The sequence below is a fragment of the Rhynchophorus ferrugineus genome, unplaced genomic scaffold (assembly GCF_030347505.1).
Source record: "Rhynchophorus ferrugineus isolate W39M unplaced genomic scaffold, kcgeb_rfMv2 rfM9, whole genome shotgun sequence".
In the NCBI taxonomy this organism is placed as follows: Eukaryota; Metazoa; Arthropoda; class Insecta; order Coleoptera; family Curculionidae; genus Rhynchophorus; species Rhynchophorus ferrugineus.
Window position 1 is genome coordinate 13,708,852 of NW_027472588.1, and position 16,405 is coordinate 13,725,256.

General features: G+C 33.4%; 1 protein-coding gene across 4 annotated transcripts in view; it reads left to right on the top strand.

Annotated features, from left to right (window-relative positions):
• The window catches only part of LOC143202294 (coiled-coil domain-containing protein AGAP005037), a 526,529-nt gene that overhangs the window by 59,200 nt on the left and 450,924 nt on the right, over positions 1–16,405 (top strand). The gene's annotated exons all lie outside the window — the stretch shown is intronic.

The following is a 16,405-nucleotide window of genomic DNA, read 5'->3' on the forward strand; positions in this document are numbered from 1 at the left end:
AATCGACAGCCTTCCGAGTGGACTGCACTCGAGGAACCCGCTCCAAAGCATGTTCCCCATGCGCAACAATCGGCTGGCAAGTTTATAGCGTCTGTATTTTGGGATGCGCATGGAATAATTTTCATTGAATACCTTGGAAAATGAAGGACCATCAACGGCGACTATTACATACGTCATTGGACCGTTTGAAAAAAGAAAGGACGGTTTCACCAAGACAATGCACCGTGTCACAAGTCAGTGACAACGATAGCAAAAATTCATGAATTGATCTTCGCGCCTCCTCATCCACCGTATTATCCAGATCTGGCCATCAGCGGCTAATTCCTGTTCTCAGATCTCAAAGGAATGCTATATATTATATATAGGCACATAGATATAAATTACTTTTATTATAAATTATTAATTATTTTGTAACAGAAACCGTGTACCTGCAACCTAAACCTGAGTGATAATAAATATTCAACCTGGTTGCTATATAGAGACATAATATATAGACAACCGTCCGATTATGCCGAACATTTTAATTAATGTAATGGTTGTAGATCCAAAGATTAGACGTTTCATTTCTCTGATACAACCATTTAATATCGGATAAACCTATACAGGGACAATTAATTTTCTAGACGGCAAGGTCAATTTCGGCCGGCATTAACCTTTATCAACGCGAAATTAGGGTTTGCACCGTCAAAGTTCCTCTATTAATTAATTTTTGATATATATCTGAGAGATGCCTGAATAAAAGAGGAGACAGGCGGATGAGTTATTCGAACTATCTGAGTGCGGAAGGGTTTGATGGAATTAGAAATATACTCGTGTAGTTTAAATACGCGCCCTATATAGCTGGGTGCCATTGTGTTCGAAGGAAAAAGGTCGGATGGATTGTCGAATAGATTTTAAGCGTAAACACCTTTCTATTTGATTAATTTATAATGAATTTGTTTGGCATAAAAAACTCCAACGAAAGCATTAAATGTTTTTTATATTAAAAGAATATTACTAGTTGTTACCCTAACATTTTGCCTTTGAAGTCACCTAAACCCGGATATTTTTTCATTATCGTCAATCCATGGCCGGAGTTCGGAGAGATTGGCTACTCCAAAACCAATGAACCTGCTGTTGGTGCTGCAGGACCTAAACCTGGTGTCCTCCTATTTCTCAGACCAGTTTCTATGATATTTATTCGTGTCTTTTTTGAAGCTGTTTTCTGTCTTCCAACCAAAAGGTCGATAGACATGTGCAAACCAGCTTAATCTGCGTCTTTGAACTTGTTTCTCAACTGTGCACTGATTATTATATCTTAAACGAATGAGTTCATATCTAAAATGACATTGAAGAAAAGCATGTATAATTTGGCTTAAACATCGCGTTTGAAAGCTTGCAGATGTCAGATTATAGAATAATATTTGAAGTTTTGGAGCTCTTCCGCAGGTACCATTTTAGAGAAACAGAAGCCCTTGCAGCTTAGTCAGTTTGGTGGTAGATGCCATTTTCTTCTGCTGTATTACTGATCCCAAATTATTCGAAATCCTGCTCTTGTTCTAACTAATTGGCTCGTTGAGATTTATACTACTAAGATACGGCTACCGATCAGCAGTCAATACTTGTTCACTTCTTCTTTCCTTTTATAATTCATCGATCAGTGAACGAGTTTGTGCAATCATATCCAACGCTATGTCTGTTTTTAAAACTTTTCGAATAATTTTATCCACTGATTCGTTGAAGAGCCGTGGAGAAACGATATTTTCACAGTAAGCATTGGCTCGAATATCAAGTGAATTTGACCAATCATTTTACACTCCCACATAGCCAATGAAACCGTCGTAAGATGCCTGAAGAATTTTAAGATATTTTATTTATTAATCTCTTAGAACTTCAATAAACTGCCCGTGGGCAGTAAGTATTGTTATGATTTCCGTTATACAATATAACTATCTGGATATGTAAAAGATTGCTTCAGTAAGTGATCTACTGTAGACCTTATAATCTAAATCTAATTCTAGATACTATTTTAACATATACTAGAAATAATTTAATCTCACTCTCTATGTCTATTAATCAGTTCGTATGGTAGTTGTGTTTGAGCCTACGCCCTGTCATCGCGCACATTTAACTGTTGCAGTGCAGTGGGATGCACTAACAGTCTTTCAGAGTACTTCGCACTAACACTTCGAATCACACTCGTTATGGGCTCTAAGGGGATATCGCGCTGAATCAGTTTGTTGGAGACGTAATATGGGACATCGACGATGACTCACATACAGACGATGAACACTTTATTCTGGAACCCCTGAAGAATAGCTATATTGACGGCCACTATGTAGTCGAAATCACGGCGAAAATCAGTAACAACGACAATTTCACGATTTCCACATCTACTACGTTCCTCTATAAGCTGACGGAGACCGAAAATCTTATGTAATTAACCTTGATTTGGCTTAAATTTTCAGTTTATTTTCGAACATTTGATATATGCTTTTTATATATCAAATTATTCCAAATGAAGGTGAATATTTGGACTGAAAAACATCTGGAAGGTTCTCTAGTAAGCGATAACAGATAATTTTCTCTTTGTTAATAGTTTAATCACATATAACTCATTTTATCTCATTTAGATATTGTATACGTTTGAGACAACCCTTATATTTCTGAGTAGTCCTTTATTTCAAAATCGTTAAAATATAAAGCAGACAAAGGAGGGACGACGAGGCTTTGCCGTGATACACATTTATAGAACTGCAAATATGTCCTTTAATGTTTTGACCTAAATAGAGTAACACTGCAAAACATATAAAAGTTATGACTGCCGCTGAACGAGCTCCATTTACGAGCACTTTCCTACGTTGAAACCTCTCCCCGAAATCGTGTGACTCAGGCCTTGTTCACACTAAGTAATAGCGGGACGGACATACACATAACGATCTCACCGACGATTTGTGCGATTTAACTCGAACAAAAATTTTCCATTTCCACAATATATTTTTGTTGTTTCGGTTAAATGAACCTATTAAGTAAATACTGATCCATGATTCGATACATATTCTATTATTTTTGAAATCAGCAATTACTTACGAATATTTTTGAAAAATTGATTTTTAGTTTTTAACTTCCATCTAAGAAATTAGTGTTGTTCATAACATACTTGTTGGTCACTGTTTAATAAAACACACTAACAACATTTGAGATAGAATAATAACTATGTTGTATAGTATATTCAAAGTTTTTTTAGTAATGCATCAAGGATATTTATGACGTCGAGACATTACAATGTTACCACATAAACTCTAAGTTTTAGTTCAGTTTGGCTTTGACATACAAAAAAAATCTTAATCTAAATAAAATAATTGAACAAAAATGTTATCAAATATAGTTTATTTTAATATTATAGTACATCTAATACATATATTATTGAAGGCCTTAAAACAACAATTAAGAACACAGGTATAATAGTTTGTAGAATCGATTTGTCTTGTTTACATTTAACTCTTTTCCACACCATGAGGTAGAGTACTAATCCACTTAATTAACAACTGTATATCTGAGAAACGTATTTTACTTTCATTCGAGAGCATATTTCCCATTTTACGTCTAATTCTTCTTTCCTTTGATGGTGTGTTTACTTCTCAAGTCATCTTGGTATCACTGTATATTCTATTTCTTCTGCTACTATCAGTGTACACCAATCTTCATAAAATTAATCACTAAATTCTCTCTAATGCATTTACCATATCTACAAAACAGTTAGTATCCATTCTCTTCTCATACGTTCTAACCTAATGCTCATGTTTAATTTTGAACAATTACAGTCATAGTTGTGCACACAAATCTTTCACGCCCTTCAATACCATTTTCTACGGCTATATTCAATTAATTATGTAACTACTGTTGTTTCCACTCTCATCACTCAGGTATTTCCAGCATTATCACATAACCTGAAAGTTTGCTTCAGTCACTTTCATTTTCCGACCCACTGTCCAATGCAATCACTAAACTGTTAATTTCTAATCTGTCTAAAACATGTTCAAGATTCCACTATTTGACAATTACTTCCACTGTATGTCTTATCGAGTTCATCTAAACCGAAGATGTTATGGTTGACAATGATTCCTTCCACATATTCAAACAGTTTTTGATGGAATATCCTTCTCGACCAACAATATATCTACAATTAATTATTAATAAACTAGCGACCCGCCCCGGCTTCGCACGGGTGCAATGCTGATACTAAATTAAATACATTACAGAAAAAATATGAACGTTGTATATAAAAACATAGCGGCCCGCTCCGACTTTGCACGGGCATAAAATATATATACCTATGTCACTCAATGAAAACATGATTAAAATCGATCCAGTATTTTTGGTTCATTCATTACTGCCCTTGGCCTGCACGCATTAAATTTGGAGTAAAACAATTCCTCTTCCCCTATACTTACTATGAAGATTTCCTGCTATCTTTGGAATATCTAAATTCATACAATTTTTATTACATTACACATTTTTAAACGCAAATTTTAAATTTGTAATATCTCCGAAAATATTTGTTTAATTTACATGCTGTAAGGAACCATATTGATCTATATTAATTGCACACTGTATTTAAGGTACTTAATTCGATAAGGATTAATGCCGTATTGCTTAAAATAGCTTCGTAAATAAGCCATTTTCTCACGTAAAAAGTAAACAATAAAAATGGTTAATTTGGGTTATCCCTAAAAGATAAACATATACCATCGCGGACTTTTTTGTAGACCTTTTTATGGTGTACAATACTGTAGTACATTAATTTGATCTAACTCGTAGGGTTAGGCAGCGTTTTTGCTAATTGCTAAATAAGTCTAAAAAAATATGTTAATTTACGACATCACGTTAGAAACCTCTAAAATTAGCAATGTTGCCTTAGTATATTATGCATGTATTATACATATAAACCTTCCTCTTGAATCACTCTATCTATTGAAAAAAACCGCATCAAAATCCGTTGCGTAGTTTTAAAGATTTAAGCGCACATAGGGATATAGGGACAGAAAAGGCGACTTTGTTTTATACTATGTAGTGATATAATGATCAACAAAACCTAATCGAATGCTATTGTAACTTTTACCTTTTCCATAAATTTTTGTTGTCTTAACACTTTTTTGTTACTGTCTCGCTAAGAGTGCCCGATTGAAATATACAAGTTTCATCAAATACACAAATTCAAATAGTTGATCTTCCTTCGTCTTATTTTATGCCTTTAAAAATTGAATTATTTTTAAGGCAATGTCTGGAAGTTCCATTAATCCTCTTCGAGGGTTATCTACACTATTTTAAACCCTATGCCCTGTAAGAATGTATGAAAGGATGTCTCACATTCCACAAAAAGCGGCATGTCCCTAATTATTTTAGGTTCTTTCCAGACAGACAATTTTCTCTAATATAATTTTATTACATTATGTTTATATCGATAAAATAGTGTACTTACTGTTCTTATACATTTCGTATATTTGGTCTCGAATAGAGCCCATATCAATATGGTCAAGACTCGTCACCCACTTTGTATGTAGACGGGTTTTCTTGGGTGAATCTTACGTATTATTCTTCGTTTTGTAAGCGATGTTATTCACAGTACCAACACTAATATTTAGAGTGGCAGCAATCTGCTAAAACCATTTTCAATGAAATTGTAGGGACTTATATTATTTAATATTATCAATAATTACCCTTTTAACGGAAATTATAGGCAAACGGGGGCCCCCATTATCTCGTTCCTTTTAGAAATATTTTACGAAAGCCGCAATCAATTTGTGGCCCTGACTATCTATTATTTTCGGCATTTTCAAACGAAATGATATCATATATTACGGAGCGATTTAAAATTTAGCAGACGTATGCAAAATTCTTTAATGCAATAGTGTTAAGAGGTTTTAAATCTTACCTATAAATTATTGTGGCTGTGTAATTAACTGTAGTTTTCAGATATACTATAATGTTAAAATAAATTATATTTGATAACTTTTTTATTCACTTATTTTATTTAGATTACAATTTTGTTGTATGTCAAAGCCAAACTGAACTAAAACTCAGAGTTGATGCGGCAACATTGCAACGTTTCAACGTCACAAATATCCATGACGCGTTACTAAAAAAAACTTTGAATAGGCTATATAATTCAGCTTTCCGCCCATTGTCAATGTTTAATGTCAGAAAGTTTAATATCAATCAATGAAAGTTTTTCTTGACGATTTTCTGATACAATGTATCGCTTACAATAAATAAATTACGTCTGTATCTAGCTAATGCTCCCTTGGTTTGTCGCCTGGCATCCCCTTTATGATGAAAAATTAACTCTCTAATACAATATTCGTGTTATTTTTGATTGGATATTGTCTGATTTACTTCTACTATTTTCTTAATAACAATACGTGGAGGAATTAGTTTACTCTTGTCCTCTTTACGTTTATTTCTTTATTTCGCGTGCCATTTTTCCCTTCTTCTTTTTCCTTACAGCTGTTGCCACCGAATGCCTGTTTCATTTTATGGACGGTTTGACCCAGTTCTGTGTTTACGCCTTGAAAAAACAACCAGTATAATAACCATCAATAACATGGCGGAGAAAATAAACAAGTCTCATAGGAAAACATTTAAAGAGAAATTGTTAATATGTTCCTAATTAGGATTAATCTACGTCGGAAATTATATCGAAATTTTATGGTTTGAAATATAGTTTCCAATGGTTGGAAACTTGTAAACACTTATTTTTTTAAGCCTCATTTTTAATTTGATACTGACTACGGTTATTTAATAGCTTTGGCATTTTTAATCAGAACTATCACAAAGTTGAAACAATAGTTAAAAATGTTTGAAAACAAGGGTCAAAATAACGCTTGCCGGTTTATAACGTCCGGTTATTATCACTAATGGTTTGAATAATTTTGCAGACATACGACAATGCTGTCGACCAGTACCGTCACAAATCGAATTTTGTAGACCAATTACATTACATGTTCGAATGCATCAGACATCACTCTCCCTCACTAGCCCCTTTTAAACTAGAATAAATTCTGTTAATTAGTAAAATGAGATGGAAAAATCAGCTCCGAGTTTAAAATCAATTTTACGTCTTTATAAACTGAATTTGGCAATACGTTCAACAGTGTTAATTACATGAATTGGCTGTTTTACTGGATAGACAATATAATAAGTGGGGCAAAACTTGGTTATGTGCGTTTAGCTGAGGTTCACTTTAAACATTGTGTTGTGTAGATGTCCATATTTTATTGTGGATAAATATACGCCACAAGAGCGTCTACAAATAGTGACAATATTTATTGAAAATAATTGTTCTATTATTGCCACTCGGCGAAAATTGCGTCAAAAATATCCTAGTCGTTCAGTGCCTCACAAAACCACAATTTATCTTTTACATGCGAATTTCCGACGGTATGATACGAGAGCAGATAGGCCTCGTTCTAGAAGACAACGGACGTCTGGTAACGCTGAATATGTGGCTCTGGGCCGCGATAGTGTTGCAGAGTCTCCAGAAACATCAATTTGGAGACGTGGTTCCCAGTTACATATTTCTGCATGCAGTTTAGGGCGAATTTTGAAAGATAGAGATCCTGATCAACTATTTGAGTACAGTAATGCAATCCTAAGGCTGTCTGATGAAATTGAAAATTTTTCATGTAAATCGGTAATGGTGATGAAGCCCATTTTATTCTCAGTGGCCACGTCAAAAACAGAACAGTTAGTTTTGGGGAACACAGAATCCTCAATTAATTCATCAAACATCATTGCATCCACTAAGAAACAACTGTATGGTCGGGTATTTATGCTGGAAATATAATTGGTCCCTATTTTTTTTGCAAATGACCAAGGTGTTACAGTTACTGCTACTTCTGAACGGTACCAAGACATGTTTCGAAATTGTCTTGTACCTGAAATGGAAGAGCAAGGACTAGAAGACATGTGGTTTCAGCAAGATGGGGCCACAGCACATACAACTCGTTCAGCAATTCAATTATTGAATGACGTCTTTCCAGGAAGAATAATTTTGCGAAGTGGTGATTTAGCATGGGCAGCCAAATCTCCGGATTTAACAGCACCAGATTTTTTCTTATGGGGTTTTTTAAAATTAAAAGTTTATGTGAATAAGCCCCAAATAATTCATCATTTAAAGACAATATTCGTCAAGAAATTGAAGAAATTTACCCTCACAGGTTACAGGATGTAATGAGAAATGCCTTTAAAAAAGCCGAAAGTTGCATAGTGAATCTCGGTCACCATTTAGCCGATAATAATAATTTTAATCATATCGCAAAAAAAATGTAAAGACCAAGTAAACTTTTTATGTAAACCAAACTTATTTATCTTTTTTTTGAGCAAAGTTATAGGCAATCAAAATAGCAGTGGCACTTTTGCCCCACGTTGTATATGATTCCAGCCAAACTAGCGGCAAAAATTCCAATTAGGTGAAATCCGATATAATTTAGGCATTTTTTTGGAAATTCGTAAAGATTACACTTATTGACTTGTATAGATCAAAGCAAACAAATCGATTGAATCCAACAAGTACAAGGGATAAAAGTGACTCTAAAAATAAAAAAATTATTAAAAAAACATTTCCAGTTTAACGTAGAGTAAAACGTCTCATTTACTATTTACAACCCAACGCTCTTATAAAGGATCTGTTTCATTTTATAGAGCGAGTGTTCGAAACCTTGGATGCGAGGGCCAATTTGGTGTAAACAAGGCCAAAGTCACGCGATTTCGGGGCGAAGTTACATGACCGATCGTGCTCATAAATAAAATTTACTTAGCAATGGCTATAACTCCTACATGTTTAGTAGTATAGCGATCGTATTTGGGTCAAAGCTTCTACACCTCAAAATATAGATCTATTTATAACGCACTCTGCGTTCTTTCATTAATTTGCAAGATTTTTATACAAAGATATTTTAGGATACATTTTAAACACACATTTTAACACTGAACCAAAAATTACATTGTTTTAATAATATTTTTTTGAAAACTTTTTGAAGCAAATATATTTTCATCAGCTATAATAAAAAATTGGAAGAGCGGTAAGCCTTACATAAACATACATAATTTCCACTTATTTTGACAATTAACGAGTCCATTCATTTGAATATGATGAGCTTCAAAAGTTTGAGGATTGTACATAAACGGGGATGGAGTTATTTGACGCAACTTTTGATGATTGCCGGCTAAATTTGGTTTAATTGTAAAAGAAGAAAATACTAGCTGTAATAATCGGATGATAAATAATGTCCTAGGTCTTCTGAGGGTTGCTTTGCAAACACCAAAAGTTCAATAATGTCATTGTAAGCTAATATATTGTTTATAGAAACTGCACTAACGTAAAGGGCGTTTCCAAGTGTCTTCATCTTGAAATATCCACCATACTTAATTTTATGAATTTTCGAGTTAAGAGGCAGCTTCTGAACCTTTACTTGGAAGGAGTTACACAAAATGAAAGATTTATGAGTACAATTGAATAATTCTCGGGTACACCTGTTTCCATGTCTTTGAAGATCAGCCTGTTGCTAAACTTATCGAAATTCAGTTTTTTGGTATTCGGTAATCTATTTAACGAACGTTCTTTGATATTTATTTCAATATGAAAAGCCATATGTCTAGACAGTATACTATGCAGAGAGCTTCTTGATTTGTACTTCTTGTCCGTGTAATTGTGTTTTTAGCAACACTTTTTACATTGCCTCTTTGTTAGCTTTTAAACAATCTTTTATTGGACTATGGATGGACTATGGATATGGATTCATTGGTGTCGTCTGCATTTGTTGTCACAGTAATTATTTTTGTGGGCAGATCGGCCGTATACAGAAGATACAGTACTGGGCCCAGTACACTACTTTGCGGAACTCCTGAATATATGGGATTTAATTCGGTATGTTCATCGCCTTGATTTAAAATAAAATATCAGTGAGATACGAATTTAGTAACTGATAGTCCGGATGAGGGAGAAGTTTCTTTAGTTTATTAACCTGCAAGCCCGTATGCCATACTTTGTCAAAAGCCTGAGGTATATCTAGAAAAGCAGTCCCTAATTACAGACGAAAAAATTATACAGCTGAAAACAAAAGCTTAAATCACTGAATTAAAGTACGATGTGTGTAACAATGTGTCTTCGTACATATTTTAATTTTGCTTGACATACATTTTTTATCGTTCTGGTAAGCCAAAAAAATAGCGTAGCTAAAAATGCATCGCTAGATCATTCGAACCTTTAGAAATCGATACAAACAAATAATACGATAGCATCTCCATCTGGAAACTTCAAATAGTTACAACTTATCTTCGACGGTATCCTGAAATATCGGTCTAACTACTGTCGAATGCACAAGTATTCGTTTCTCAGTTTGAAACCACTGAATCATTCAGAAACTTGAAGTTATACCAAGGCCATGTCGATCTCTATCCGATGGAAGTCAGCAAGAGTAATGGCGATAGTATTGTTGGGGTGAAATGTAGGGGCAAAAGTTATGTAGTTGTTTGTTTATTTCCGTTCATGCCGTTACGTATTATTTGAATTAATTTTGCGTGTAGTTTCCAATACATATTTGGTTTTTTAATATATTAGATTGTTCAACAACTCACCGGGAAAAAATGCCCAGAAATAGACACATTAATATGGATTTATAGTGAAAAATTAATTCAGTTTTGTAGTATAATTTCTCAACAATAATATCCTTATTTCAACAATCCTTTATGGTAATATTGTACTGGCCATCTGGAAGGTATCTTTGCACAGATGTGTTATTTTGGTTTGATTTAATAGCTTAAAAGTTATTTTAAAGTCAAGTTTTATTTTGCTATGCATATAATATTATGATATATTTAACAGATCAATTGAAAAGTCCCCAGTCTATCACAGAAAAACACATTTTTTTGGCAAAATTAGTTTTTTTTATTCAACATAATTCCCTTCAAGGGTGATATACTAATTATAGCGACCCTCCAACTTTTCAATACTATTTCTGTAGTACGATTTGTCCCTTGCTTCAAAATAGGCCCCAGTTTCGGCGATCACCTCTTCGTTCGACGAAAATGTCTTCCCAGCGAGCATTCTTTTGAGATCTGAGTACAGGAAATAGTCGCTGGGGGCCAGATCTGGAGAATACGGGGGATGACGATGTAACTCGAAGCCGAATTCAAGCATTTTTGCCATTGTATTCACTGACTTGTCACACGGTGCATTGTCTTGGTGAAGCAGCAGTTTCTTTTTCTTCATATGCGGCCATTTATTGGCGATTTCGTCCTTCAAACGGTCCAACAACGCTACGTAATAGTCGCTGTGGATGGTCCTTCCTTTTTCAAGGTAGTCAATGAAAATTATTCCATGCGAATCCCAAAATACAGACGTCATAAACTTACCAGCGGACTGTTGCATTTTCCCACGCTTTGGGGCAGGTTCATCGTGTACAGTCCACTTGAATGACTGTCGATTGGACTTTGAAGTGAAATGATGGAGCCATATTACATTATCTATTGTCACATATCGATGCAAAAACTCGGGTTTATTATGCTTGACCATCTTTAAACGCTGCTCCGGATCATCAACTCGTCGTTGCTTTTGGTCAAAAGTGACCTCGCGCGGCACCCACTTTGCACAGAGCTTTCCCATATCCAAATATTCGCGAAAGGATATGATGTACACATTCAGTTGATATCTTTAGAGTGTCTGCCATTCCACTCAATTTCAATTTACGGCCATTCAAAATAATTTTGTGGATTTTTAATATTTTCGTCCGTAACAAACCCTTTTCTGCGTTCACCGTCTTCGGTGCTCATTTCACCACGTTTAAATTTAGCATACCAATCCTTGATGGTTGATTTTCCTGGGGCAGTGTCCAGAAACTCGGCATCAGGCCAAGTTTTTGCTTCAACTGTATTTTTTCCCTTCAAAAAACAATATTTTATCAAAAGGCGAAATTCCATTTTATCCATGTTGCTGCTGTTGCTTGCCAAATGTTGCTGCACTCGAATTGCTATAATTCACATACTAATGATCCGACAACTGTCAAATTTATACACGAATCTTTTGAGGGTTAGGGCTAACTAAAAAAAACATAAGGATTCAATTGTTGTAGCGCCATCTATGTGTCAGGCCGGGGACTTTTCAATTGACCTGTTACAAACTCTCCTTAAGCCTAATTTTTGAGAGAGTACTTCAAATTAAGATTTTTATTTGATGTTCTTTAATTACCGCAGTTCAAAACAACTTTAGTCCGTCTTCAATTGCCTTAGGCCTTGAACTTTGATATATCTGCCAATAATCCATGGACCAGAGATATTTTTTAGCGCATGAATGTTTCATAATTCCAATTTTCACTTTGAGCAACTTTATCTCCCGTTTGGTGACCTTATAACCTGAACTGCGATGCTTTCACTTCAACTGCAATATATTATTTTGTTAAGGGATGCTTTTAGTAACTGCAGAAGGGTTGCTAATCTAACATTTTCCTGATAAGCAAAATGATTAGTCGCAAAACATTACATATATAGCTTGCATCAAATTAAACATGAAATACCACTGCTATATCTTCATGAAATGGAAGAAGTTCTTTAGTTACTAGACATGTACACAAAAGGGGCTTGTTGGGGCTTTCAGGGGAGATTTCGTTTCCCAAATGCACTAATTATAAGTATTTAGCAATTTTCTTAACAAATTATATTATAATTATTAATGAATTATATTTTCTTAACAATATTACCTTAACTAATCTGAATTTTTTCACAGTAACATTACAAACTTTAAATCTAAACTTATAAGTAATATTAGATATTCCTTGCAATCACGAGCAATGACCAGGGAATATGTATAATAATGTGCAAATAAATAGGGTGTAATTTATCAGTCAAAAACTAGCAATACCTCGAAAAGCATTCCTATAAAATTAAATCTTATCGGTTTAATATGTGAGCAAAAAAAAAACGGAAGCATTATTAACATCGATGTCAGCACAAAACCATGGAATAAGGACATCTAACACAATTCCATAAAACCTGATACCTTATTGGGATTGGAGAGCTATCATGTAGAAATGTCACGGAGCGTAATAATCCTTAAATCCAATCAAATCGCCGAAATTCGCCAAATCGTCCGCAGCAAGATAGTTACCCGTTTCCTTTCACATTATTAACATAGAAGATGAACCGATGAAGATTATGTTACAACGTTTAATTGGTATTCGTCGGTTGTGCTTAATAAATGACTACTGTCTTTCTCGGGTAGACACAGGCTTCCCTCGAAATTAATTGACTTTCATAAATTCTCAACAGCTGCTGCAGCAGACGAAGTAATAGCAAACCAAAATCCCTTGAGATAGGTGTAGCTACTATTAATAGAACGGACATATATAAAATAATATCTTAATAGGCGTTTCTCAAAGGGGTTAGATTTGATTTTCCAGAATTTTTATAGATTCTAATTTATTGTTGTAAATTTTCAAATACTTTTAACCCTTTTTATTATTATTCAGAAATACAATTAGTACAATGTATAATAGAAAAAGTCTTAGTATTTTGAGGTGATCTAAAGATTGGCGTAATTGTTAGCTTCTCCAAATAAAAGTATATGCTGCTCGGGCAATAGCAGTAGACAGACAAAACAAGATCTGATGAAAACGGTAGAAGAACTAGCGCGGTCCCTTTAACTATCTTTACATATATAATTCTTCTGTCCTAATTTACGTAATTGAGCTCCTCTTAAACGGTTGGTCTGATTTGATGAATTTTTTCCTGTCTGTTTATGTGAATTAGGGAATGGTTTAGATTCACAACCGTCCCCTGCATGTGGCCTTGCTACAGCGTTCCAGGATTTTTTTATATTTTAAACATTTTTCGATTACAAGAACGTATAACAAAATCATTAAATGAATGGTATTGTGGATGTAATATATTCTAAATATTAAGTATTCCATCCAAAAGCCAATCGTAGGGTAGGACAACGTTTGTTGGGCCGTTAGTTTTCATATAGATTTTCACGGATTTTACAAGGTATAATCGTATAAATAATCGTCTTGGAAAAGGTATTTTCGATAAAGATTCGCTTGAAATGTTGTTTTTAGATATCGCGGTTTAGATACTACGTCACTACAATAGCTATATATATCGGAAAATAATTTAAATATTGAATAATCCTCTTAAGAGTATATTTTTAAAGAACTAGAATATCCCCTTAAATATATTGAAGCAAACTGCCGTATTTCATCTCGCGACAACGCTACTGATATATGATAAACATCGACCATTAAACAGTTTTAAATCATGTACATATAAATGGATACAAATAGAAGCTCAAGTACCCAGCTTTTCTTTGTATCCATATTAATTATCAATTAAATAATTAATGGATTTAGTTTCCATTTGTGAGTAGTTTTTTGTTTTTCCATTTGTAAATACCCCCATTTATACCATTAAGTATTGTGAGCAAAATAGAAATGAAATCGAAGGATTTCTGAAACAAACGATTACCTGCGATGAAAAGAGGATCACATACGAGAATAATGTTCGATAAAGATCATTTTTGAATCCCGAATCATTCGTCTTGATCTACTATGATGATTTTATTAAATCTCAACTTTTATTTCCGTTTCTTCATACGCTTTTAAGTAGGCTTCTATTAAATTTTTTGTCTATAATAATTTAAGAATAAAAAAATATATGGGATGCTGATAAAAAATCGGTAATACTAATGTCTGTTATACCACAATTTTACGATATGATGTTATAAATCAGACATTGTAAATTGTTGCTTTTTATATTATTGAATGTAAGACACTTTTTAATAGAAATTAGGTTTCTGTTGGTTGAAATACAGTTGGAGAAATTTGGATACGTTTAAAAGAATTAGCTAGAATTGACGGTACATATTAATAAAGGCATGTATAATATATAGGAGTACATCATATATCACTATCTTCTGAATGTTTTTAGTGGTAAATTCTTAGATGAGTTGGTATTCCTGGTACCTGTCTTTATCAAAAATTGTTTCCGTTTGGAGTTCTCTTAATATTCTTTTAATATATTCAATGGGTATAAGGAATCGTTTCTTGTTCTTTTGCAAATGGTATTTCGTCGTCCAAGAGTTATTTTGATATGATTTATAATGCATTTAGCATCATTATGTAAAGCTTCGAGTGTCGTATCATTGATTTTGTATTTTTTATGCTGGTTTTGATAATTTTGCGTTGAAATAACTGTAGTTTATACTTTTTTATCTACTGAAAATTATTGATGGAATAAAATATAATTTAGAGATTAAAATAAACAATACATGCTCAATCTAGCTAGACTATTTTAAAAATGTAGACTAATACTTCTACACCCCTTAGGTACTGTCTATTTTAAGTACTACATTGTAATCAAAAACTAGTAGTACCGAAAACGTAGATGAATTATTTTTCAAACGTTATTTCGTGCCCATTAAAATAGTCCTCGTTAAATATAATGGATTTATAGCATCGTTTCGATTTAGTCTTAAAAATAGGTGTCGAATTTGATTTCTGGTAGGCCCACTAAAGTCCTCTTTAATAAATTCTTAATTTCATTCAGGAGTTAAAACGATACACTCGCAGAGATTTTCTGAGATCAAGAGATAGCTAGAAGTCTGACAGGCATATATCGGTTGAATAAGGTACCAATTTAGTTTAATTTTGGAGGAACAACTGTTATTTTACAAAAATCTGTTAATTTTTTGTTATGCTGTTTCAATATCTGCATCATTAATTGACGAAAATTCTTATTCATCTAATTTGCATTCATTTTCAGAAGGACTTATCGGAATAGAAGTCATCATGAGAAAGCTTCATTAGGTTGCTTTTTTATATACACTTATTTTATCATTAGTGTCCGATTTTTATAAATTAAGTAATGTATCCTAATTCTGTACATATTTTATAAACATATGGTTATAAATATAACATAAGTTGTATATAATAAATAATTTATAAAGGACTTCAACTTAAAAGCTTTCTTTTTCTAAATTTTCTGCTACAAATGCTGCTTGAACCACATCTGCCTCATTAATTGTCATTAACATTCTTATTCATTTGGTTCGTATTTACTTCCACTAGAATATTCCGTAGTTCATTCAGACGTAATCAAAAAGATTCATTAGATGCATGATTCTTTTCAATACTCATCTTTTTCTAATATACCTTAATTTTTATGTACTTTGCATATATTTTTAAACCTAAATTGCATATGAATTATAAAAAAGTAACTTGTGAAGAATTGAAACTTTTTCTTATAAGAGCATTCGTAAAAGACTGCCAGTAGATTTCTGACGAATTAATGATCAAAAAAAAAACGAAGTTCTAACAAAGCCTAGTTAAATTAATCATACTTTTATTTGGAATAATGTATTTCCTTACAGAAAGTT